The sequence below is a fragment of the Grus americana genome, chromosome 5, assembly GCF_028858705.1.
Source record: "Grus americana isolate bGruAme1 chromosome 5, bGruAme1.mat, whole genome shotgun sequence".
NCBI lineage: Eukaryota > Metazoa > Chordata > Aves > Gruiformes > Gruidae > Grus > Grus americana.
The window spans coordinates 38050774-38075397 of record NC_072856.1 but is presented as its reverse complement, the minus strand read 5'-3'; the positions used below and the strand labels follow the sequence as shown (position 1 = coordinate 38075397).

The following is a 24624-nucleotide window of genomic DNA, read 5'->3' as shown; positions in this document are numbered from 1 at the left end:
TAATATGCATATACTTAAACTCCTCATTTTTGCTCTTTTAATACACACCGGATCAGTAACGCATGGTGATATGTACAGGGCAGAGGATGAGAGATGGGCATAGCTTGGACAAAAACCAGCTATGGTATTAATGTAATGTGACAGTTGTTTTCCTGCTCAGTTGTTGAACCATCCACATTGATAATTTGTTCCAGCGGTGGAACCTAGAAAATCCATGTATCTTCAGGACCTTTTTTTTTTTTTTTAGTTAAAAATAGAAAGACTGGAGAGGCATCCCTTGAGTGGGTTTGGCCTGGTATGTGAAGGCAGAGTTTGTCAACGTGAGGACCTGTATTATAATACAAAGTACAGTGTCCTTTGGGAGCTCAGCTTATAAACTGCCCAATGCCTGCCTGTGTAAAGACACAACGGGGCGGGGGGGGGGGGGGGAAAGAATTGAGGTTCAGGACAGAAAGGAAGGATGGGATGTAAAGGTCAAGAGGGGAACACTCAGTAAACAGGATCAACTGCTTAAACACAGGTCCAGTTTATTAGATGCCATACAAGGGCTGACAGCCATCACATGGCTATATACATCTTAAATGAGGTGGAAGAAAAGAGCTTGTGAATGCATCCCAACCTGCAGTTTGGGGGCTTTGGGGGGTGTTGGAGTAAGAGCTATCTTTGCACTGTGGTTTGGCTCTGACAATGGGTGTGAGAACTGGAAATCGCTGACTACTCATTTCTAAACTGTATCCAAAGGGGGCATCAGAGATGCTTCAACTTTAATTTCTTCTGAAACTGGAGATAGTGGAATCAGTTTCCTCATTTCTAGCACAATTAATGAGGTGGTTAGCTCCACCCCAGCCCCAGTTTATCTTGGGGTTGTGCCCAATTATGAGCACAACTCTAATGCAGATGTAGCAAGAAACTTCTTGGCCATTGATAGCTCCTGCTTTTCTTTTCTTTAAATGCCTTGAGGAGAGACAACCTGTTTCAGGTGAGACACCATTTGAGTATAAAGGTGTGTGTATGTCTATTTAATATATGTGTATATATAAATACATATGAACATATATATGCATGTTTGTATCTGTGTATGTATACATATGTATATATTACTTTTTTTTTCTTAGCTACCTAAGAAAGGAAGGTGTAGGACTGTGAAATACAGTGACCTTAAAAGGGCAAAGCAGGGACAGACTGTGCTTCAGTGCCTCTCCTCTGGACAAACTTTGGCTCTTAGTTTTCCTGGTATTGATGAAAAATCAACCAAAATCAATACTGGTGGGACAAGGACCCCAAGTGAGTACATACTTATCTAAATCAATTAGGCATAGCAGAGTTGAAAATATTTTGGTGATAGTGATGCCTGTTTATATAAGAATTCATATATATGCCAAAATGTATAAGCATATACACCCTGGCACAGATAACCATTTCAAAGAAAAAATACGTTACTGTATGCTGCTTTCATTTTTTTTTAAAAATCAGCGTATTTAATTCCATAGTAAATTGCCATATATAATTTAAATCTGCTGCTTTTTTTCCCTAGCACATCTTTTCTACAGAAACCGTATAATGTGAGGGATTGGCCAGCTTCTCTGGCACTAGAGATTAGTTTACAGTGTTATCTCAGCTGTTCCTCTGCTCTGAGGTGTTACAGTATTTACATAGAAGCCTGCTGCTGATAGCTGCATTGAATTCCTCCCCAATCAGACCCTCCCTGTCCCATCCTACATTCCCTTTGGCTAGAGAGGAGAGACTCCGCTGAAACCGAGACAGAGCCAGCTCTCCCAGCAAAATCTACACGAAACGGTCTGTATTTTCTTGTTTCCTTTATAACCAAATATTGGCTTTCTCTACCCTTTCCCCAAGTTTTAAATTTCTAATCCAGCAAGACTCACATCTAGGATCTTGATGCACTTGAGAGCTCATCAATCCCTCCCACCCATATATTGCAAGGTCAAATGAAAAGGGCACCACACAATGTACATAAATCCAAAAATCGCATCTGCTTCCTCGTAGCCATTTGAAAAGTACGCAGCTAAACTTACTCCTTTGGCCAAAACCATTCTGCTTGCTGCAATAAAGTGATATTACAGCCTCAAGTAGACCAAACAAGCAAACAAAAAGGCAAAAACCTACTGAAATGTGTTATGCGATGCCGTCTAGAGGACAAATAGCATCTGACTGACCAGGGTCCCCACATACTGCGTACATTTCTCATGACTTCGCTATTGGGAGTGACCCCAGAGACAAAGGAAACACTGGCAGTATGGAGCATTGGGAAAGCAGACAGATCTGCAGTGGACATGATCTGCATATACTCTAAAACAGCCTGAACAGACAGGAGCATGAAGCCTCAATGTGTAAACAATATTAATGGGGTAGCAAAATTATATTTTTTATATATATATATGACACATGCACATGGAAAAAACTTGATGTATTATTCGACCAACAAGACACTGTTGTGACTGCAGCCTAAATCAGACCATGAGTTCTTACCTCTGCATGGTAAAAACGCGTATTAAAAATCACACTGTGATCTTATGATGCCCAGAAATCCTCACAACTGCTATTCAGCTTTTGAACGAAAAAACCACTTAGCTTAAAAATAAAGCCTTGATTCTTCAAAAACTTTAAAGCATAGAGCACTTATTGCCACAGACTTCAGATTATTTACAGTAGTTAACATTGCATTCAGAAATTGAAAATGTGTAGGATCAAGCCCTCTTTTTTTCAGTCATTCAGATTATTTATTATCTGTACATGTTCCAATAAAAACAATAAACTTTTCATAATACACCAAACCATTGCGTGTACAGTATATCCTGACCTAGCAGGTCTTAGAGCAGATGACTTGTCTCCTCATTTAAAATTTGCTATTTCTAAATCCAATGGATGATGACATATAATATCTGTCCTAGCACAGAGCCAAATGTTACCTCTCTTAAGCCTCAGGCCAGTGTAATCTTTGGAAGAAATTTCACTTTTTCAAGAATAAGAAGCAAATACCTCTCTGACAGGTTTTACTTTGTCCCATGACAGCTGTTTGGAGCTATACATGCTTTAGAAATATAAGAAGCATCGCAGCAGAGTCTTGCTGATGGGCAGGAGTCCTGATGAGATGAGAATGCCAAACATACAATATATGATGGGTATTGCTGTCATGAATGAATCACTGTCGTGATGGAGTCATACATGGTTATCTACGTCTGTATAGTTATGAACCTGTCTCTGTGTGTATGCAGACATACAAAGAGAAGCCAGAAAAGACAACTCTGCAGTCACCACCAACCTGAAGTCGTTCCCTATGAAAAGGTCTATTACACTTTTTCAATCAGATTTTGAAGCTCCCAAGTGAGAAATCTTTCTTCTGTTCTGCTAGAGGAGAGTCTCTCAATTTAATAATCACACTGTCAGGCAAACTTCTCCAGAGAATTCACTGGGTATTTCCCTTTCTCAGTCATGTCTCATTCACCCTAGTAATAGCCTATGTTTCATACTTAATACATTCCCTGTCTTCTCAGCATTTAAACCCTTTGCATAGTTGCAGGCTGTTATCATCTCTCTGCGTCTCTTTCTCTCACTCACTCATGTACTGCTGCACATCTATAATTAACCTAAACCGTCTTAAGTGTGCGCTGAAATGACAGAATAATGAGGTGGGCACTGGGAGTTAGAGATGCAGCTAAAACATCTTGTTATGAAGCTGAGAGAATTAGGCACGGGCAATGTCAGTGGAGGCGAGTGGCAGTGAAAGGAATTTGTGCTTCTGAGTCTCTGACCCTCCAGAATCATTATTTGCCACACGTCACTTGGAAAGAAACGCCAAGACTCGCACTCCCATTACACCCACTTTGCAGTGGGAAGAGGGCTCAGAGAGTGCTGGCAGAGCCTAAAAGCACTGTGCCTGCACGGGAGGAATGTCTTGCTTCCAGAAGTGATGTGCTTCTCTCGCAAGCCAGAGCACGACAGGCACGACAGGGTAGGGCTCCAGCATTTCATACTGTGGGGACTGCAGGCTGCTCTGAAATAAAATGCAGCCCAGGGAAACTGGTACAATTTAGGCTCCTCAGGCTGTCTTATGCACTGAGGGACATGGAGTGGTTCAAGAGGACAGAAATATGTCCTGAACACTTCAGCTGTTGCCAGCATGTGTGTCGGTAGCCAGTCCTGTGCAATGTCTCTGAGAGATACCTGCCCTACATTAGAAAGCTGATGGACAGTACTTCTATCAGTAGTTCTAAGTCTCATTTCAGCTCTTGGGTTTTTTTCCAGTTAGAAAACACATCTGACCTAAACACCAGAACAGGTGGAACATGAAAAAAATCTTTGTGCATGCCTGTTAGGTGTCATACAATCCTCATTTCAGACTTGATGAGTCTCTGGCTGCTAGTACCATATCAATAAATAACAATTCCAAAGGCAATGGGTAATTGCTAAACGTACCAAAGATGCTTTGACAACATCTTATATTAGGAATATTTCAAAAAAACGCCAATGCTTAAGGCTAAATTCTGCTCAGTTAAATAAAATCTGTGATTATTTTTATTTAAATAATAATTCCTTCTTACATGTGATGGTAAAAAGCTCAGACTTGCAGAATGGTCACCCAGGAAGTGTAATGAAATTACAGGGCACCTTAGCAGATGTTTCATTAGTATATAAATTATGTAGATTAATACCTAGATACTTAAAAATGACACAGGAGAACAGTGAAAGAGAGAGAGAGAGAAAGCAAGACATAGACTGAGAAATTTGCAGCCAAAGGCACTTCCCTACCCTGATTTATGTCTCACTCCACCTTCAGTCTCCTCCAAGCTCACTGTGCTCATTTCTTTGCCATAGATTCTGCACCTGTCATGTCCTATAGAAAGTGATCAGGCCTTCATAGCCTATCTATGTATTGCTTTTCAAATTTAGCATCACAACTGCTACCAGACCAATGCCATGAGCAGATGCAAATCTGCTGCCAATGGTAGTGTTTCTAGCACATGGCCGTACCCTTGCAATTTAGTCTAGTTCTTTGCTGTAATAATTCATGTCAAAGGCAGTTTCTAAGAACTGTTCAGAATGTTTCATGCTAGGAATTGATCTTTTCCCTTCTTCACTGCTTCTAATGTCCCCCTCTTCATCAAGTTCCCTTGTATCTATGTTTTTTATCGCTTTCCCACTATCCTCACTTTCCTTCTCTTGTCATTTTCGTCTTTGTTTTCCTTGCTATATATCTGTAAATTTTCCAGCTCTGTGTTCTCCAGTATGCATAGATTGTTGTGTGCAGCCACATGTATGCAAAATGAGCAGACACCAACTCTGTGAAGATAAAAGAGGATTCAATTTGCAAGGAAAAGTTTTCCAGAGAAACAAGAAACATACCCATTTTCTTCCCCAGCTAGCACACAGTTGCAGGAAGATGAAATCCAGTAAGTGTATCTTGTCTTTACTGACATATCACATAGTCTGGTCTTCTTAATTATAACCCAACAAATTACTTTGTTCTCACTGATCTGCACGAGCAGATTTGAAGTCCATTGCAACAAGTAGGGTTCAATAATCTGAAACAAAAGGAATCTGAATCTACCAGCTACCGCAAAGCACTGTGTGAATTTCCACATTGTTTCTCAGCTGCCTTTTATTTTTCAGAATCAAAGACAGATGTCCTGTAATTACAAGAAAAGCAACAATGAAGCAGTCTATTCTAATTGCATTCTAGCTAAGGAATTAGCTTTTAATAAAGGAAAGCATCAAATGCTGGCTTTTCTGTTAACATCTCTACATGCATTCTCTTGTACTGCGTGTTAAAGAGGGAGGACCTACATTTCTTAATCTGTATAGACTAAGGAGAGAAGGAAGTATTGCTTTAGAGGTGAGAAGATAAGGTTCAGCAGGATGACGTGACTTGACTGAAGTCACACTGGAAATTAGCAGTTTATGTAAGAATTGAATCCTACTCCTGAATACCAGTTCCAGCTATTGAATAATAAGCACGCCATTGTTCTCAAATATGAGTACGTAAGGCTCTCTGAATCTGTGGTGTACACAGAAACTGTTTGCTTTGCCACAATTGATAGATATATCCTTCCCAAGAAATATCATTTCACAAGACCGCTGGATTCTACTGCTGCTATTAGGAACACAAAGATATTTGCTGAGTGTCATAAAAATGATGACTCCAACCTCCAATTTTGCAAAGTTGTAAGACGATTTAGATAAAAGCATCTCACTTATTAACAAAAGATGTAGCTGGACCATGATACATGGAGAAAACATTGCAGTAAGTGTATTCAAGAACAGAGCTGGAGGATGCTGAGACTGGCTTGGAACTTTCTGCCAAAATTATTTCTCTTGCTAAACCCCAGAGATTCTTCAAAACACATTTTATCCCAGAAGTTTTCTACTCCATTTTTCAAAGAATGCTCTCAAGTAGGCTCATTTCATTTTCTTACAGGTTAAAAAAATCCGCAAACCTACAGGTTTATTTTGCAGAAAAGCACTATCTGAATTACAAACAAAATATTTTAACTGACCAAAATGAATTTTTTTTTCCAAATTTTGTTTCTGAGTATTTTCAAGATTTTTAACTCTTAGCCAAATTCAGTAGAAAAATTTTTTTACCTCACCTTTTTCAAAAGATGGAAAAAATACTTCAAACATAACAGTTTATTAATCAAACCTAAAACTTTGATAATCAAAATAAAGTTTCTCTGGAATCTTGCTGACCATTAGACTCCCTTTAAAATTAAGCAATTAGCTAGAAGATTACAGAAGCTTCCACAAGCTACCTTATAAAGAGACTTTACATAATATAAAAAACATAGTACGAGTGTCGTAGATATATTCTGACTACATATCATGTTGCAAATGCAGATTTTATCCACTTTTTGCCATTCATTTCTCCTTATGTCCAGTTGGAACTGAGCAGAGAGATAAAGCATCATTTGAAAATCTAGACCTTCCAGTGAAGACAATAGGTATGTAATATGGGTTCAATTTTCTGGATTTTTACTGGACAATAAATTTTATTTTAATTGTGCATTCATAATATGAGTACATTTTTTTGTGCAGGTATGGCCTACGCATGATTTTCACTAGCTTTTATGAATAGCTAATTGTATAGTGTGTCTTACAAAGAATATCCAAATATTTCCAAAATCAATATCCTACAATGAGCTATCTTCAGTAATGTAGTCTTCATTTCAATCCAGCATTCCCATAATATGTTCAGTGCAAGTCAAAAGAATCCATACCAGACCGACATTTTTCATTTTGACAATAAAATATATGTGTAACACAATAACAGTACTGACAGATTTTTCAGATCTCAGAGAATGTTTACTAAGTTACTCCTGTTATGTACATACAAGGTAAAAAAATACCACAGCAAAGAAACAGAGTTCAGCTGAAATAAAAATAGCAAAACCACATTTTGAACCATTCTAGAATGCTTGGCGATGGAAAAAATTTCAGGGAACTAAAAGGGGGTTACTTCTAAGGTTTAATAATTTTCTAAATAGTATTCTAGAATGACAGCGGGGAATGTTTTCTGCCAGTACTTATTTTGTCACTTATTTATCCAAAGTCCTAACTACAGAAAAAATAAATCAGGGTCTACTTCCCTTTTCTTGTAAAAAGGCTCTGTTTTAGACAAGACTAAGTATTTACCAAGGCTTTAGTAAGAAGTTTGTAGTCTCTTCTGTACATATTTTGTAAATAACCACTGCATTTCAGACTTCACTTAGCATGCTTCATTAATATCACAGAAAAATGTCATGGGGCATTTCTGAGTTACCTATAGAACAGAATGCTTCATTTCTAATGTATTGGAATACTTCATTCTAGTTCCTGTCATCCTTAACATAGGAAGACCTGTTATTGGCTCAGCCAACTTAGTTATTATTTATGCTTGATACAAAGATGTTTAAAAGTGAAATTTAAATTAGCATTTTGTATAAAGCTGTTCAACATGTCCTGCAGATAAATAAAGGGTTGTGGACAGCAGCAATGTACTCTTCTGTTTAAAATATCTCTAAGGCACAGCTAAAATTTCTGTTTATTGTCATTCTTCCTGTAAAGAATGGCCAGACAGAAACTGTCCTGAACTTGATAACAATGACCCATCGCAGGTTACAAAAACCTGGAAAACTTCTGAAAAAGAAGGTAAAAATTTGAAAGGTTTAAATGCATATTTAAGGAACAGGTAATCTACCTAAAATCTCAGTGATTCAAGATCAGAGGAAATACCAGATGGCATCAGTAAAATCTCATTGGCAAAAGCTCATCATTTAAGTCAACTGGGGAAAATGTTGCTGAAAATACAGTTTTAATCTGTTGTCTTCAGCATAGTAGATGATTTGGGGGAAAAAAAAAAGGTCAATCTGATGGTTCATAAAGCAATTATTTTCCCATAAAATATCTTCTAAAATAACACACAAAACACAACCAAAGGCAGTCACCACAAAGAAAATCTAGATGTTTTCCTACTTTGCAAAACAGTATCAAAACTACCAGGCCAAGTGGTGGCCCTCAGAGGAATAACTCTTATGATGAGCAATTGTTTCCCAGTGCAAAATATCTTCAATAGACCAAGGTATTGGATAGACATTTGACAAAGCTTGACATGCAGAAAGATTCAAATATAGCATACTGCCCTTCAAAATGAGAAAAAATGGCTCTAAGAAAAGGAACTCACTAAAAATCAGTAAAAAAGAAAAGTTACTTACTGAGGTCGCCAAGTTTTGAATCAGCCATACTCTACAGAGAACAGGGGCACACAGATGAGTTGGCATTGCCATTATCCTCCAATAGAAATAGTGAGGACCGAGGTTTCTAAGGATTCAGACTATATTCAGGCTGACTGACAGAGTAAAGGAAAAAAATCATGTTTGTTTAACTTTTTGTTCAACCACATGACATTTGGAGACTGTATCTGCCACGGCCCTGAGGGCACCCACAGCCCTGACTGTCCCTGCTCAGCCTCCCCTGGGGCTCCCCCCACCCTGCCCATGACCCAGGACCCCATGTCAGCTCCCTCTCGGGCCATCAGCCCCTGCCCCAGTGATGCTGAAGCATGGCTGGTCTCCAGCTCTCCGCAGGCTGAGGTCTGCCCATCCCCATCCCCATGGCCCTGCTCAGCCATCATGGGGCCATGTCTGAGCCTGGTTCCCCTCACCAGCCCTGTTCCTGATCCCCATCTGAACCTTGACCTCTCAGCCCAGCCTTGTCGCTATGGACCTGCTGGCCACCAGTGGATCTGAACCCTGTCCTGTAGATTGGTTTCCTGGCTTGACCTCAGACCTGCCTCATCACCATGATGCCTTATGATCTGGACTCTTGCTCGGACCTGGCCGCCATCTCCAGGCCTGCCCTGCTTGCCTTGGGACTGGGACCCAGGTGGTGGGACCCCCGCCGTGCTGTGCCGTGCCCTGCCTGTGTTATCCCCCACAGGATCCCCCGTCTGATGTTGAGAGACCACGCCAAAAGCTTTGGTATTGATCTTATTGGCTGCACCACCCATTTGTTGTTGCTCTCTGCTAGTCATGTCACCGCTCAGCTTTTCTGGCCAATATATTACTTGCCTCTGCTCTGCTCACCACCATTCACGGAGGCTTTACATAGGCATTGGGTTAAAAAAAGAAAAGCAGAGACCCAGGACACCTCCAGCCAAGTATAGCTAGTAGTCATGTTTCATCTCTTGTTTTCTCTCCCTTTGCTTTTTCATACCCAGAGAACCACATGAAATAGAATGAGGCAGAATTTTATCTGTTAAGCTTCAAATACATTATGGTGCTTAGGATGCTAACCTAAGAGCTGAAGAGAGTGTTAAATTTGTATCTCACATCCCAGCAGAATACTCTGACCTCTAATCTGTAATGGAAGTGAGAAGGAATAGACTCCTCTCTAACTCCACCTCCTTTTCCATGCCCAGGTGGCACTTTAAAAAGCAGCCAACAAAAGAAACAATAAATAATAAGTCCTGTTTAGATTCTCAGGAAGAAAAGATGCTGACAATTTCTACAAGGATTTCAGGTTCTGGCTCCCAAGTGAGCAGGGTATCTATCTGCTAGCTTCTCCAGTTCAAGCACACTAACTCCATAAAGGAAGGGTGTTTCAGCTACATCCCAGGATTTAGTGTTTTCAATATATTAGCTCTAAATGTCTTACCATTACTTTAGCTTTTTCTGGCATGTTCCAGTGCCTAAATCATTTCATGTATTTTAGGTGGAACCTACACATCTATGTCAATTCTCTAGGAGTGACAGGCCACTAAGAATTAGGTACTGCAGCACCTCCAGCTTCCTTACATTTAACACGCTACATATATTTTTTGAAAGCTGCAATTAAAATCCATGGTGCTTTCCAAATATATACCATTTTAAAGGTAAAGGCTTTTAATACAGAATCTCTCATGAAATGTGAATTGTGTCAAGGCTTTTGGGCACTGAAATGAAATACTTTATTTTCTGTAGGACTCGTCTGCACTGTTCCCTTTTTCTGTCATTGATGGTCCAGCTGGTTCCCAGTGAAGACCCTATGACAACTCAAGTAAAAATTATCTAAATGGCTGCTGTAAGAAGTAAACTGTTGCACCTAGAATATCGCAATGAGTTCCAAGTATCCAAGTGCAAGAAAAATGGGAATTAAGTACAGAAGTTCAGAAAGATTATTATCTATTTGAGAGAAAGTCCTGAGAAGAGAGCTTAAGGAGTTGATACAAACTGCACCAGAATTCTTAATAAACTCTCATAGACTTTATAGGCTTTGAAGTAAGCTCAGGAAGTGTTGGCTATGTGTATTGCTTTCCTATCAAATTAAGGAGAGCATAACAGCTATTTGTATTTGGCCTAAATACCCAAGGATAAAGAAATATTTATCTGGTAGAATTATAACTAGCAAATTTACTCCGGCCATTAATTCTGAATCATTCTGTACCCTACAAACCTGTTAATATATGGTGTCATCTTCAAAGGGTACTGCGAGAGTTCAAATCCCAGCAGGAACTGGACAGGGATCTCCCCCGGGCTATTCATATTGAATTAAGTAATTGAAATATGATTTTGTTGATTGATTTCTATAGCACCAGGAAGCAGGTGAAATTCTATACAAGCATAAAATAAATTCAAGATTAAATACACAATAGGATGAAGACTGAAAATATCATATCACATGTATATCAATATCACATATATGTCTAAGCATATTCTGAAGATTGGATCAGTTGGGCTTGAAGCACATAAACTAAGCTATTAAAGCTTGAGACATTAAGAGAAAAAGCTAAAATATGCACTGTAATTGCAGTCTTGTGCTAGCTAACAGCCTGCTTCTATACAAAAGTCAGTAGATTTCTAGCTCTAAACACAGGCCTTCGAGTTTGGTGTAACTAAGTCGTTCATATTTATTAGTGAATTTTAAACTCCCAAATTCCTGTGAGGCTTTTATATTGAAGGCGATGAGGCACAGATTAATTGACTTAATGATAAATAGGAAATTGTTGGTCAATCTGAAAAAGAAAAAAATTAATCTTAGAAGTACTATTCCAGTATTTTAAGCATCAGTCCAGTAGTCCTCAAATTTTCCAGTTATCACTCCTTTCCTACTGGTGTTTTTGGGCATGCAATTTTACAGATGACAATAGCAAGATCAAATAGTTGTCATGATGAAGAAACTGCTTTGCTCAGCCAGATTCTCCTAGCTGATCTGCTTGAAAGCTGTAGAAAGTTCTGCTGGTTTCAGCAAAGTTACACCCAGCCGAAGCCACTGAGAAGTGAGATTCTGAGTTCAATTATTAACAACAAGAAAATGAAATACTGAAGGGCTTACCTTTAGGAAAAATATCTCTGCAGTATTCAAATGAAAAGAAAGAAGACAATCTTGGAATTTAAATGAGCGCAGAAACACAAGTGGGTTGAAAATCATAACTTTACATAAATTCTTGGTTTGCCTCTTGCATCTGGAACTGCTATGGAAATGTAGTTGGATACCAAAATGTCACCACTGCTAAAGCAACCAATACAGTGCCATGAGCAGATTAATTACTTAGCCTGGGAAAAAGTCATGTGGGACAGGTGAACTCTAAAAGGAAAACTAAAGAAAGAAAAGATCCTGGTTCTACATAGCACCATAGAAATTTGAGACAGGGAACTGTATATGTTCAGTAGAAATGTCTGCAAGTACAATTTCAATAAAGCTAAACACAAGGTTATTGATTTTGAATATACATGAGTTTGGATGGCCTTTTATTTGTAATGCATATTCATTTAAATGATCATATATAGCATATTTATATATCAGGCTCCATCAACACAGCTTGCTTAGTAATGATCTCTAGATTGACTGTGGGAGATTCTAGTTTTTTTTCTGTTCCTATTACTAAAGGACAGGAAAAAAATGGTAAAGAAATAAAAGCAGCAGTGGTACTCATCCTAAAGTACCTGACATCATTCAGAATCAAGTCCTCATATAGCGAAGGGGAAATCATGTAGAATTACATACTAATAATGCAGATCTAAATAGTATCTAATACTAGCACAGAACTGTATAAGAAGTTCTGTTAGACCGAAGTTCAAAGAAGTTTTGTTATACCATTAATAATGAAAGATGTGTGGACTGGTTTAGAACATAATGGGAATTCTTTCTAACTTAGTAGCAGAATTGTATGTGGCCTTGTGTAAAAGGGTGACCAGTTTGTAAGAGTGTTTCATTGTTTACTTTAAACAGATGGGCAAAAAATACACAAGAAAGGTAAGAAAACAGAAAAGAGGAACTCGAATTTGAGGAAATACTGTTTCATCTAACTGTACTGCTGTGCTAGCTATTCTGGAGCTGTTACAAAATCTGCGTCCTTTATCAGATATAGAAAAAATAATAACAACTAATCATAGAAATATTTTGGTTGGAAAAGACCTTTAAGATAATCAAGTCCAAAGCTTATTTCTATGCAGATATTTCAAAAGTAGCTTTCAACACAAATCTGATTTTTCAGAAGTTTGTTTCAATTTTGTTTGATTATTGTGGAGCTATAAAAGATGGAGAAAAAAGAAAATATTCAAGTCATTCTATTTGTGCTGAATAAGTTGAACAAAAATATTCTTTTGTTCCAGCGCTTTGAAGGCTCCCTACAGGGAGTCCATCACATGGACCACATACTAGTTTTAGGGTTTGAGTTTGTGTGCATTTGTTACTCTCATTTTCCATGTCCAGAACACATGCTGTGGTCAATCTAAATCTCATTTTTCCACCTTTTATATTAACACGCATGTTAGATGAATGTTTAATGCCTAAGTTTTAGCTGTCGGCTCTGCCCTAGCAGAATTCACAGCTCCTGTGGTCAGTTGGTACATAGGGGGAGTTAAATGTTTCAGAGAACAAAATCAGTGAAAAAGACCCAGTGAATCACCTCACTCAGCACTGTGTTTTCTCTGATCCTATCCTCTACAATATTAAACTTCTCCTGCGTATCATCACCTAACTCAGCATAACGTGATGCTTGATGGTTGAGGCTAAATGAGGGTCTTTCTGAAATACCGTTTATCTTGGCTTAGATGCTCTTTCTTACCTGTCTAAATTCACACCTTGAAACCGCTTTCTAAGGGTACAAGCCTCTTGCTATTCTCATTGAAAGGAACAAAAAATACTTCAGTTGTGGCCAACTTTATTTTACAATGGCTTTTTAACTGCAGTAGTTTACAGGTAAATGACATACGTAACCCTCTTGTGTTCCTGGGTGTGTTATTTTCCTCCAGCTCTTCCAACAACGTCTCTTCACCCCCACAACGTCATTCGTACCCACTCACATTTAAGTCCAGCTCCTCAACATAATCTTGTCTGGCTTCTCTAGTCTCCCAGTTTCAATCCTCTTCCAGAAATCTATGACTCTGCTGAAAATAGTGACCAACCCCACTTGCCCCATCTCTGAACCCAAACATTTTCATTCCTAGTCCCAATTTCACTCAGTTTTCCCTTCTACAGTCAAGAACCTTCTTTATTCACGTTGGGAAGACTACTGCAAACAAAGGGAAAAAATCTCCCTCTTCTGAGTTCTGCTATCTGACCCCACCTCAGCCCACAGTTACATGGAAAATCGCCGAGTTTCCTGTGCACGAGCAGGCACATACCGCATGTTCACCTCGCCTCTAGGAGTGGCGTGGACGTAGCCCAGTCCCGTGCGACAGATGAGCACAGCTGAATGTAGGCAGAGAAGACAAACTCCTCAGAGATTTCAGCTGCTCAACACATACACTTGGCTTTTCCAAGAGCTTATGAAGCAGTTGAATTTCAGCAGATTTTCCCCCAAAAATAGCAAAAAATGTCATCCATCCTGCTTACACTTCCCTCTGTCAAATTTCAGATGTCTAAATACTGGGGTGATTAGAACCTCTCATCAAAACAGCTGTACTTTTTTATTTTTACATAACATATACATGCTTTTCCCCAGCTTTGCTTTCAAAAAATGGCTAAGCAATCTTGGGTCAAACTTTCTGAAATATCCAACCTGAGGTAGACTTTTTACATGAAAATTTTCTGATGAAATGGTTACAGTTTTGGCAAGATAGAGGATGTCTCAAACTAAGTCCAATCTCCAGCTACCACAGAGACCGTGCCACGTTACTTACCCCTTCCATGGAGCAAAGAAAGTCCTGCTCAAAAATAGTTAGACACTTGATCCCACTGTCTCAAGTCTGATCTAGTCTCTCACAGCTGAATTGGTGGAAAATTTCGTTTATTTTTTAGCCAAAATACATTATTTTACTAAGAAACTGGATGAAGTGCTAAACAACTGAAAATGACTAACAACGGCAAGTGTCTTCTCTGTCCTCAGCGAGTTCACTTGTATCATTGAGTATAACCCTGAACTTCCTAAGCAGCCACCTATAGACCTCTTTGAAGGTTTTCTGATTTCCAGAGGGCGACTTCTTTCTTTTCTTGGTACATTGACATGGCATTGAAACACTGGTTCATCTAATCATAGCCTCCTCTAGATCAATGAGACCTCTTTAAACTGCCTTCTAGACTTGCTAATTTCTAAAACATTTCTGGAAATACACAGGAAGTTGTAGTTACTGTCACTCTGCCAGCTGGTCACTATAAGCTATTCAGTGTTTTTTAAGCAAGAAAAGAAACTTTAAGAAAACCAATCTTATTTTTCATATAATTACTCCCTATAATATAAATATGAGATGACAGAACCAGCAAACACAAGTCGTAAAAAAAAAAAAAATTAAAAATATTTTCCTTAGAGACCTACTAAAATTCTTAGAAATCCAAAGTATTACAAGTAAATGGTTGGACAATGCTTAGTGTTCAATGGATCGTAAAAATAGAAAATGTGTTAAACAAAGGACAAAGTAGGAGACATTTCAATGAGAGTGTTTACAGAAATTGTTTATTAATTTAATATACTTGAAATCATTGCAGTGAACCCACATAAGCAAAGCTGTTCCACTAAAAAACTGCTTTTCACAGCAAATTAACACAAAATGAGATGGTAAGGCACAAGATTTCTAATGTCTATTGCAAAGGAATGAAACGAAACAGGCACTGAAATGTACATATGAAATAATACACCCTGTAAAGACATCAGATCAGAATTTCACTTTTTTTATTACTGAGCAATGTACACTGTAGATTAAAATATTCACAAAAATAAATTTCCAATTCCGAATCCACTCTTCTCAAGTGCCTTAATCAGAACCAGTAAGTGAATTCCACCCCTTAGGCAGCTATTTTTAACTATTTAATTAGATTTTTGAGGCTGAGCTCAAAACCTGAGAGATGCGTACATAGCTACCTTCTCCAAGTACGTGCTATCATTACTCATTTTCAAAACAACAGCTGCAACTTTTAGCGTACATTTTAGAAGATAAACCTCTGGATTGGTAAGGTTTCTTAGACGCCCTCTAGAGAAATGTACGCAGCTAAAAAAGAAGAAAAGTTTGTTTAGAATGGAAAAGTTAAGATTAACAGAGCAAACGATGAAATCCAGCAGCACACAGTTGAACGTCTGTCCAGCACAGGGCTGTCTTCGGTGCTTAACGGGGGCTTTGCCATTGCACACATTCTGAGCCTCCCCAAACAGGCGCCCTTCAGCAACACTTCGCCTAATTCATCTAGTCCTATTAAAGTAGCGAGAGGGGAATGGAATCCATAGAGGGCACACAAGGCTACGCCTATGGACCAGCCAAGAAACACCAGTGCAATGAGCCAAAATAATCCCCGCGCTAAGCAGTTGCAGCCCGCCATCTGAAACCCAGTGACACGGAAGAGAAGGGTTAACTCTGACTGCAAATGTATATTGCAGTAGATAGAACTCTCTTTTGTTTGCAAATCTTATTTTTTTGGGGGGAAAAAAGATATTTTCAGCCAAGACAAATCTGTTTCCTATATTTAACAGAAGTATTATGTAACAAATACCAAGTCACACATGCCTCCTGGGAAACTTCCTGAGGAGGAAAGGGAAATATCAGATTCACTTTAATGAGTAGTTTTCTAGACTAGAATGGCTTGGATGCAAATTTTTAACGTGGCTCTACAGAGATAAGTTGCAATGTTCCTTCAACACATGAGAAAATATGACCATAGGTGAAGAACACAATTAATGTTTAGAATATAACGCAACACATCAAGAAAACCCCAAAGTCCAGACTATGGCTGGAGCGTAAAGTTGCAGAACTTCTCAGGTTGTCAGCAGGCAACCCGAGGAGGACACCTCCCATTGCTTATTCTCTGGCTTAATGAGAAACAGGCTGCACACAGCTAGTACCAGGTTAATTGAGTTTACATATCTGCTGGTCCTTTTCATTATCACCTACTCACCGTGCTGAGCTTTGAGACTATGCGCTTTATTTAACAGATCCATCAAGCCTACTATCCACCAAGACTATTAACAGTTATCTCCCCAATGACTGAGATGTGTTGTGAGCTGTCAGAGCATTTTATTTCTGCCTTGTTCATTCTTTCAGCAGTCTGGAAAATTGCAGATATATTTATATATATGAAAATGCCACACAATCCAAACCACAACCTGGTATTTTCTGGTAGTTTTGTGAGATGTCCAGAAAAATCAAACAATGGAAAAATAAACCGATCATACCTAAAACACTAGAACATTTCTCAGTGGTTCATTTTTAATAATTTATAAGAGAGATTCATTGAGATTTAATGGTAAAAATACAAACTGCTCAGGAAATTCTTTTAAAATTAAAACCCAAGCATTTACTATGTGCACCTTGGTTATCAAAGGACTGCTGTTAACCAGCCATACATATAAGGTGATAAAGTGGTTAAACATCAAGGCGAGAGAAACAGAAGCAAAAGTTATGGTGGTAAAGAGCAGTATTACTCAGCCTAAGGAGGGATCACTGTGGGTGGCACAGTATTATTGAGTTAAACAGGTTGCTCTGATTCAGGCGCTAATAAAATACATGAACAACACGGTAGCAGGCACTGCTTGAAATCATGACAGAGTAAACGATGTCTTGAAAAATAACTGTAGCTCTGGATCTATGGGTAGCCTAAACAGTTTCATTTCTTTAGCCAAGTTCTGTGAACAAAACATTTAAAATGTGACCAGAAAGAATGTTTTCTTGAATAACATAACTCTACGTAGATAGACCTGCTCATGGACTGATTTCATACCAATCACACTAGTATTTCATACTAACTCTGCTTGCACTGTTACTGTTTAGAAAAAGAGACGATAGCAAGGCTCAGGAAAAGGATGGCGTGGATTTATTAGCTGAATTTATGCTGCTTTATGATATCATACTGAAAAGTTTCTCAATTATCAATAAAAGCAGAAAAATATATGGAAAACAGCATTACCTTTACAACACCACTCTCTGACTTTTTAAATAATCAGATTTTCTCTGCCAACATTCACCCAAGCAGGAAGACAGGTAGATAGGTTGTTTGACAAAAGCCCCCGTCTCCTCTTTTGTCTCCTGCACACGACCAACCGCACTGTACCAAAACACGGACATTCCCACAGCAACAGACGTGGCCTCAGCAGGTGGCTTAGGTCTTGGGGGGGCTACAAGGAACGGAGGGATCGCTGCAAACAGCAAACCTCTCTCAGGAACTGAGGAACCTCTGAGCCTGGCCATTCCCTGACATTCACACCCGTAAACCTGCAACCTTGGGAGAAACTATCTTTGCACCGGCTCGTGTAATCCCAGCAGGGCGGCTGGAGCTGCTGGGCCAGGACAGAGGTGTGTTGAAGTCACCAACATCAGCCAGAGCCCGCACATCCCAAGGGGAACTGCCGGCTGCCCTGTTAAAGCCGTGGTACGTCACCTCTGCCACAGAGCCGAAGATGCAGCTTCCAGCCTTAGCCGTGGGTTTGGCAGCTGCGTTTTAGTTGATAAAGTATCTTTTGATCTCAACTACAAAAAGCATGAGGTAGGGAAAGTACAGATAGACACTAATACCTGTGCATGCCCTGTTTTGATTAGTGAAAATGTTTGGAGGAGAAACCTGGCATATCCTAGAGATATTAAAAATGTGTCTCCCACTGCCTTCCATGACAGGGACAGAGAAATAAGGATGGCTAAAAAGGTTTTGTGGTGATCTTACAGAAAACTCCACTGTGCCCAGTGGAAGAGTCCATTCTGCAACAGACGTGCAATAGAAACAGCAAAGAACCAAACAACAGGGAGAAAACACGTGTCCCAAAATTCCTACGGGAAGGTTTCTGTTTGTATCACTTACACGAGCACTTCAGGTATTCCTCAAATCCTCCAATTTCCTTCATTTTGTCTTTTCCATCTTTTTGTTTGATGAGAGGACAAAACACCACTTAAAAGGGCATTACGTTGTTTAAATTGAAAGACTTGTCCCATAGAGTATGGGTATATATTCATTCCGAGTTCTGTATATTGTAATAATACAAAAAACATTTTAAGTCCTGGTTTAAACTAGTAGTATGCAAAATAGGCTTTGTATTTTATTAGGTAGAAGATCAGGTTTCATACTGACACAATGAAGCATATCACATTTTTGATTATAGTAAGAAAGTCTCTTAAGAATCAACTTTCTCTACATGGATTTACCCCTACACAAGATGTGCATGTGTATTTCCACTGATATTTGTGTTTCAATAAATACAATTTAAAACGTTAAACCTGCCGTGTTTGGTAAGTTTTTCTTTTTAATTTTCTTTCGAGTTCATAATGATAATTGTTTCATTTTAAGAGTTGCAGGAAGGTACCGCGCACAGGACTGAGCGCTGAGATGAGTCAGGAGCAGCTGCTGTCCTCATCATCCTCAGCGCCTCATCTCATTATGCAGCTCAGCCTGACGGAACGCCGGTGGGTGAACATTGCAGGAGCAGGGAGCAATCCGGGACAACTGCCCCATCACTGAAGTATCCGGGTATGCAGGAGAAAGATGAGTTCATAGTACATTAGAGATCAAATGAGATAAAGAACGGAGCCTGTAAAAATAACAAGCTGCTCAGGAGCATTTCTTAGCTCTGAGTAAAACTAGTGGGTGCCTGAAACACGGTCAGTTTGAACAAGGAGAGCAAAGGTATGCTGCTACATCCCCTACCATGGTAGGAAAGCAGGGCGTTGAAGACAATCTTTATAGCTTGACTTTCATTAAGATTATAATGAATCTTCCACTTCTGTGTCCAGGTGGGTCAGCTTTCGAAACTGGAACTCAAGTGGTATGGCTGGAGGGGCTCAACATCCAAACATATTCCGTCAGAGCTGGCCAGTTTCAAGTTTTCATTTTGTGTGAAATTCCAAATTTTAAAATTTCCTTTCAGTGCTAATTGAACCAAAAATATCAGAATTTTTAAACCCTCTGAAATGTTTTGGTGGTTTTTTGGCTGTGGTTTTGTTTTGTTTTGTTTTTTACTGGGGAATATTGTATCTTTTACTTTCTATTTTATCACTTGACTTTCTAATAACTTATGATTCACGTAAGCAAAAAGTGCATTACTAAAGCCAAATGTTTGAACAGGTTTTGGTTGTTTGTTTTTAAATATGATACCAAAGTATAACATGTAACTAACATTTTGGGAAAAGTATTCCTTTTGGAAAATCGTCATCAACTCCGCAATCGCATTATTTCCTAAAATGACACCCCACAAAAGTTTCCTAATTCCCTACCATGTTTTCTGTCCTAGTTTATCACGGAAGGTTTATGTAATTCACATTCATTACAACAGTTTAGATGATAAAACATTGTAATAAATACAGAATTGACCAGGATGCCACGCGTTCTGGCCTTCCACTCCACATCATTTTTCACTACTCTATACTGACAGAGATGAGAAAATCCAGACCAATACACGGTAGGGTATCAGTAAAAGCCAGTCTGCAAAATTAGAACTCAACATTTTCTAGAAGGTGAGTACGTCATGTTCTCCTCTAGGATCTGTATGAAACCACAAAACTGCTAATAAAGGCTTTAGTTTCAGTAAAGATTTCTATATATCAAAGAATATAATTTTCACTATAGCTGTCCGATCAGCAAAACCATTCTCTCTTCAGTTGTTGTTTAAAATTTTCATTTAAAAAAAAGACTTAAATGAAACTGAGGCAATGTTTGTAGCTAGAGATTTTACACACACACACAGAGACATATATGCGTGTATATACAAAGAACAACTGATACAAACAGAAGAATAAGATGAAACTTGGGCAAACAGCCAGCATAAGGAAGGGAAGACAGACTTGAAGCTTCTTGAATATTTCCAGCAGGCAAAATAAACAAGGTACATGTGACAGAACTCTGAGGAGAGCAGTTCGGTAACAAAGAGAGTGATGGATATTCAGCTTTAGACATTATTAGCTTTTAATTCAGAGCCATACAGAGGCAATATTTGGATAAGCACAAGTTCTGTTCAAACTTAGGTCATATTTACACACATTGCAATACAGCAACACAAACACTCTGTTCATGTTTCCAGAGGTGGTCAGTGAGAGCAAGACAACTCTTCTGCAACTGGGCTTCTCCTTTTCCCAGTTAGTCTTGTTCCAGTGTTCTCGCGTGCGTCCCCAGCACAGGAGGATGGATTGCTGCTGAGGCGCTTTCTCCCCTCTCTGACTCAGCACGCAAAACGTGTGGTATGTCTCATTTTAGAAAACACGGTATTGCCCAATAGGACATGACCGCTGCTGCCAAAAATCACTCTGAAAAAATAGGGCAAGTCTATACTGCTGCGGATTAAGGTCAGAAACAGAATCTGAGTGCCTCTGTACTGAGCTTCTCCCTATCCACTTCTGTTGCCCCTGAACTACTTCCTTTACAGTAGTTAAGATACGTTATGTCCCCAATGACTGTCCGATCTAAAAATAAGTGCTCTTGACACACAAGAGATGTCAGGCTAGCACAGCAGGATGCTGAAGCGTCTCTAGATGCGTAGCAGGGCTTCTCTTACACTGGGTTGCAGCAATTTAGGAATTCACACTTGATAAATGCAATAAGGGCGGCTTCTTTTTATCTCTTGCAAATGGTGCCAGGACTGATATATTCCTGACCCTTATTTGGGTCTCTAGCTTATTCTTTTATGTTGTTCTCTGGAATCATAAAATCCTAATGTTTCATTAGGCAAGCGTGCACTGTAGCTGTATATGCTTGTTCACGGACATCTATAGATGAACCATGCATTGACAGCAGGTAGCTCAGCTTTTTGCTTGGGTCTGTATTTTCTTAAGACATTCATACAGAAACATACTCTGCTCTGATAGTGTTTCTCAAGCAGAGAGATAATGCCTGAACTCTGGAAAGTTTCTTACCTATAGCTGAAATAACTCTTCTTCAGTTTTTATTTTTGTTTTCCAGATATAACAGTACAGCAACGGGCTTCTCTGCATTATACTTCATGCTATTACTTGATTCAGAAACCCATGTCCTTGCTCTTTTTTTCAAGGTGAGTGAAAATCATAATGGAAGCCAAATGAAACGTATGATTTTTCTTAACAGCAACATATTACATTATCCCTGATATGGGCTAGATTAAGCTGATTAAAGCCCTTCGAGAGCAAGGCCCAGAGAAATAATCTGTCCTTGTTACCTACCATAGGCATGGGAAAAGATCACTTTCTCATTACAATAGTATTATTTAGTCTCCTGAAATACTACCGCTTACAAACCGAGAGGGAGTAGCATTGCAGGTATTGCTTCTCCCTCTTTCCTTGGGTTCTCTTCAGTGTGGTAATTTCGTAGATGCCCGCGCTGGCAAGGAGGAATTTTATTTTTGGAAGTCTGAGTACTGTACTTTTCCAGAAACCTTCCAAAAGTTAGGAAAATACATGGACTGACAGGCGATGCTTAGCTGAAAGTCTTTTAAGAAAGTTCTTTTTCAATTTGCAAAGGGAACAGCATTTTTTAAAAATGCATTTATCAGTATTATAGCACATAAACATTAGAGTTATTGGGCTTTTTTGACAGGTACCTAAGCAACCAATCCTCTAAGAAAAAGGATTGTTAAGAGAACTACAGTTGAGAAACCACATAGCAAAGGAAGCACTAGGGGCCACGAGAACAGCTTCCAAAACTCCCCCGAAAACATTCATTTTCTATTGATTGTTTCTACGGGGAGGATTACCATGTTTGGCAAAGGAAATTACACTGCCATATGTCTTAATGGCATTCACAGCTTCTTGACTGCTGTGGGTTGTGATTCATTTGTTGGCTAGGACGTTTGCTTTTGTCTACTTGCTCTACAAGATTTCAAGTGTTACCTAATTCTTGTTTCAGTAGAATTGTAAGTCAGCACATTTATCCAGTATGTGATCAACATCACCTCTAGATCATCTTATTTTAAAAGAATTCTGTGATTTCGGAGAATAAAACTGGTGTCTCTTGTCCTGTCAGCAAAGCCATTCTGTCAGGAAAACTTAACTTTTGCTCCTCACGAGAATGCTTTTCTTCAGGATTCATACCCTTTTACATCCCAGGAAACTGCAGAGATCCATTCCAAGAGGGAGGAGCAGGGGCCAGGTGTTTGCTTCCCCTTTTGAAGCAAGGTAGAACCTACCTTACCCAACGCGTACAGCAGTATTTGGTATCCACCATCAAAGCAACTGCAAGGTAGGCCAGGAAACAGTAATGGCCTTAACCTTAGTTTATGAACCGGTTCCTTATTGTAAACTTATTGATGCCTCCAGCTCATCTCTTCTTTCCCCTTAGCAAACTTTGTCCTGAACTTTTTAGAATTAACTTATCCACTGCCCTTGCCACATTGCCAAGCCATTTCAAAGTCCCACACAGACTAAATCAAAAGCAAGTCATGCTCTGAGAGTGTTCCTGAGGCACTTTCTTTGATCATACCCAAACTTGCACTTCCTGCATTATTTCCGAGTCACAGATGGAAAGGGGCCTGTATTTTTACAGTACTATCTCAGCTATGTATGGATGACAGAACCTTAAGTAAATTGCTCTTTGCCCTTGCTTTTCTGGCTATTACAGAAACGGACAGTAGATTGAATTACAGTATCATTTTTATATCAGCACAATATTAGAGTCCAAGGCTTGAGACTTTTCTAAACTAGTCTCTATTTAAATGAATCTGGAAAGTAGTGCCTAAGTTGTTTTACAGGCTCGGTGTAACAGAGGAAAATTAAGCAATTCATGAAGTGTTGGCTAAATAAATATGAAGATAAACCACTAATACTTCTTTAGTTTCACTCAAAAAGTCCTTAGTGTTTTGGTTTGTGGGGGGTTTTTTTTGTTTGTTTTGGTGTTTGTTTTTTATTACATGTCTTTGGAACAATAAAAGAAAGTAATTTTATATCTTTTCCTCCAGTTTATACCCTTAAAGTATCTTGTCTTCACAAACATTTTGTTTGCTAGGTTTTCATGCAGTGGTATGATAATTCTTTGCAATAATGCTTGAATAGAGTTTTTAAATGCTATTTTAACAATGGTTTTGTTCACTTACTTACAAATTCTCTTAAAAATAATTACATTTGTATGTGTCTTTTTTTTATTTCATTTAGTTTAACAACTAGATTGTGTTGTGCACTAGAATAAAGATAGGGACATCAGAAGGGGATGCTAAAGCCCAAGTAAATATTGCCATTGGAAAACAAACCATGCAGATCAAAAAACCAGAGTTTTAGACTGCTTCACTTCTCCCACCTACTCTTTCTTATAAGTAAATGTAACCAGAACATAAAAACTATTTTGGTGGAAAAGACAAAAGTTCATCCTTTACCAAAAAGGAAAAACAGAACTGAAAAGCTTTGGGGGGGGGGGGGGGGGGGGGGGAAAGCCCCAAACCTCATACTCCAAATCAAAGCCTCAAGAACTTTCCAACCACTGCTACAAGAAAAACATGATTTTCCAGACTTTTGAAAATGCATTCCCCAGTGCTATCAGGTTGCTGAAAAAAGTAAAGTTCAACATAAACAAGATGGCAGCAAGGATAACGAACCACTAGCTCAGCTCAAGTCAACTCAACAAAACCTTCCATCTCTTTTACAGGTGGTGTGTGGTCCCTCAGAAAACTGCGTATTAAGGCTACTCAAGCTTTTGAAATTTTGTGCAGTTCAAACAATTTCAGCCAGAAACAACCTTCATTATAAACCCCAAAATAGTGAGTGGGGGACACTGAAGTCTAGGATGACTCTGCTTGGCTGTTGTCCCACAAGGACTGAGCCAGAAGTGACCATGTGCACCTGGGACCTA

At 39.0% G+C, this 24624-nt stretch overlaps 1 long non-coding RNA gene across 4 annotated transcripts; it reads left to right on the top strand.

Annotated features, from left to right (window-relative positions):
- Positions 1-1720: 1720 nt before the first annotated feature.
- On the top strand, positions 1721-24557 carry LOC129206892 (uncharacterized). Of its 4 annotated transcripts, XR_008577315.1 has the most exons (7): positions 1721-1797; positions 3237-3345; positions 6897-6959; positions 18558-18703; positions 19174-19353; positions 21775-21862; positions 24421-24546. It is a non-coding gene; the product is annotated as an uncharacterized LOC129206892 (long non-coding RNA). The 4 variants fall into 4 exon arrangements; XR_008577314.1 differs by lacking the exon at positions 21775-21862 and having other exon boundaries at positions 24421-24557; XR_008577312.1 differs by lacking the exons at positions 21775-21862; positions 24421-24546 and having other exon boundaries at positions 19174-19846.
- Positions 24558-24624: the final 67 nt, after the last annotated feature.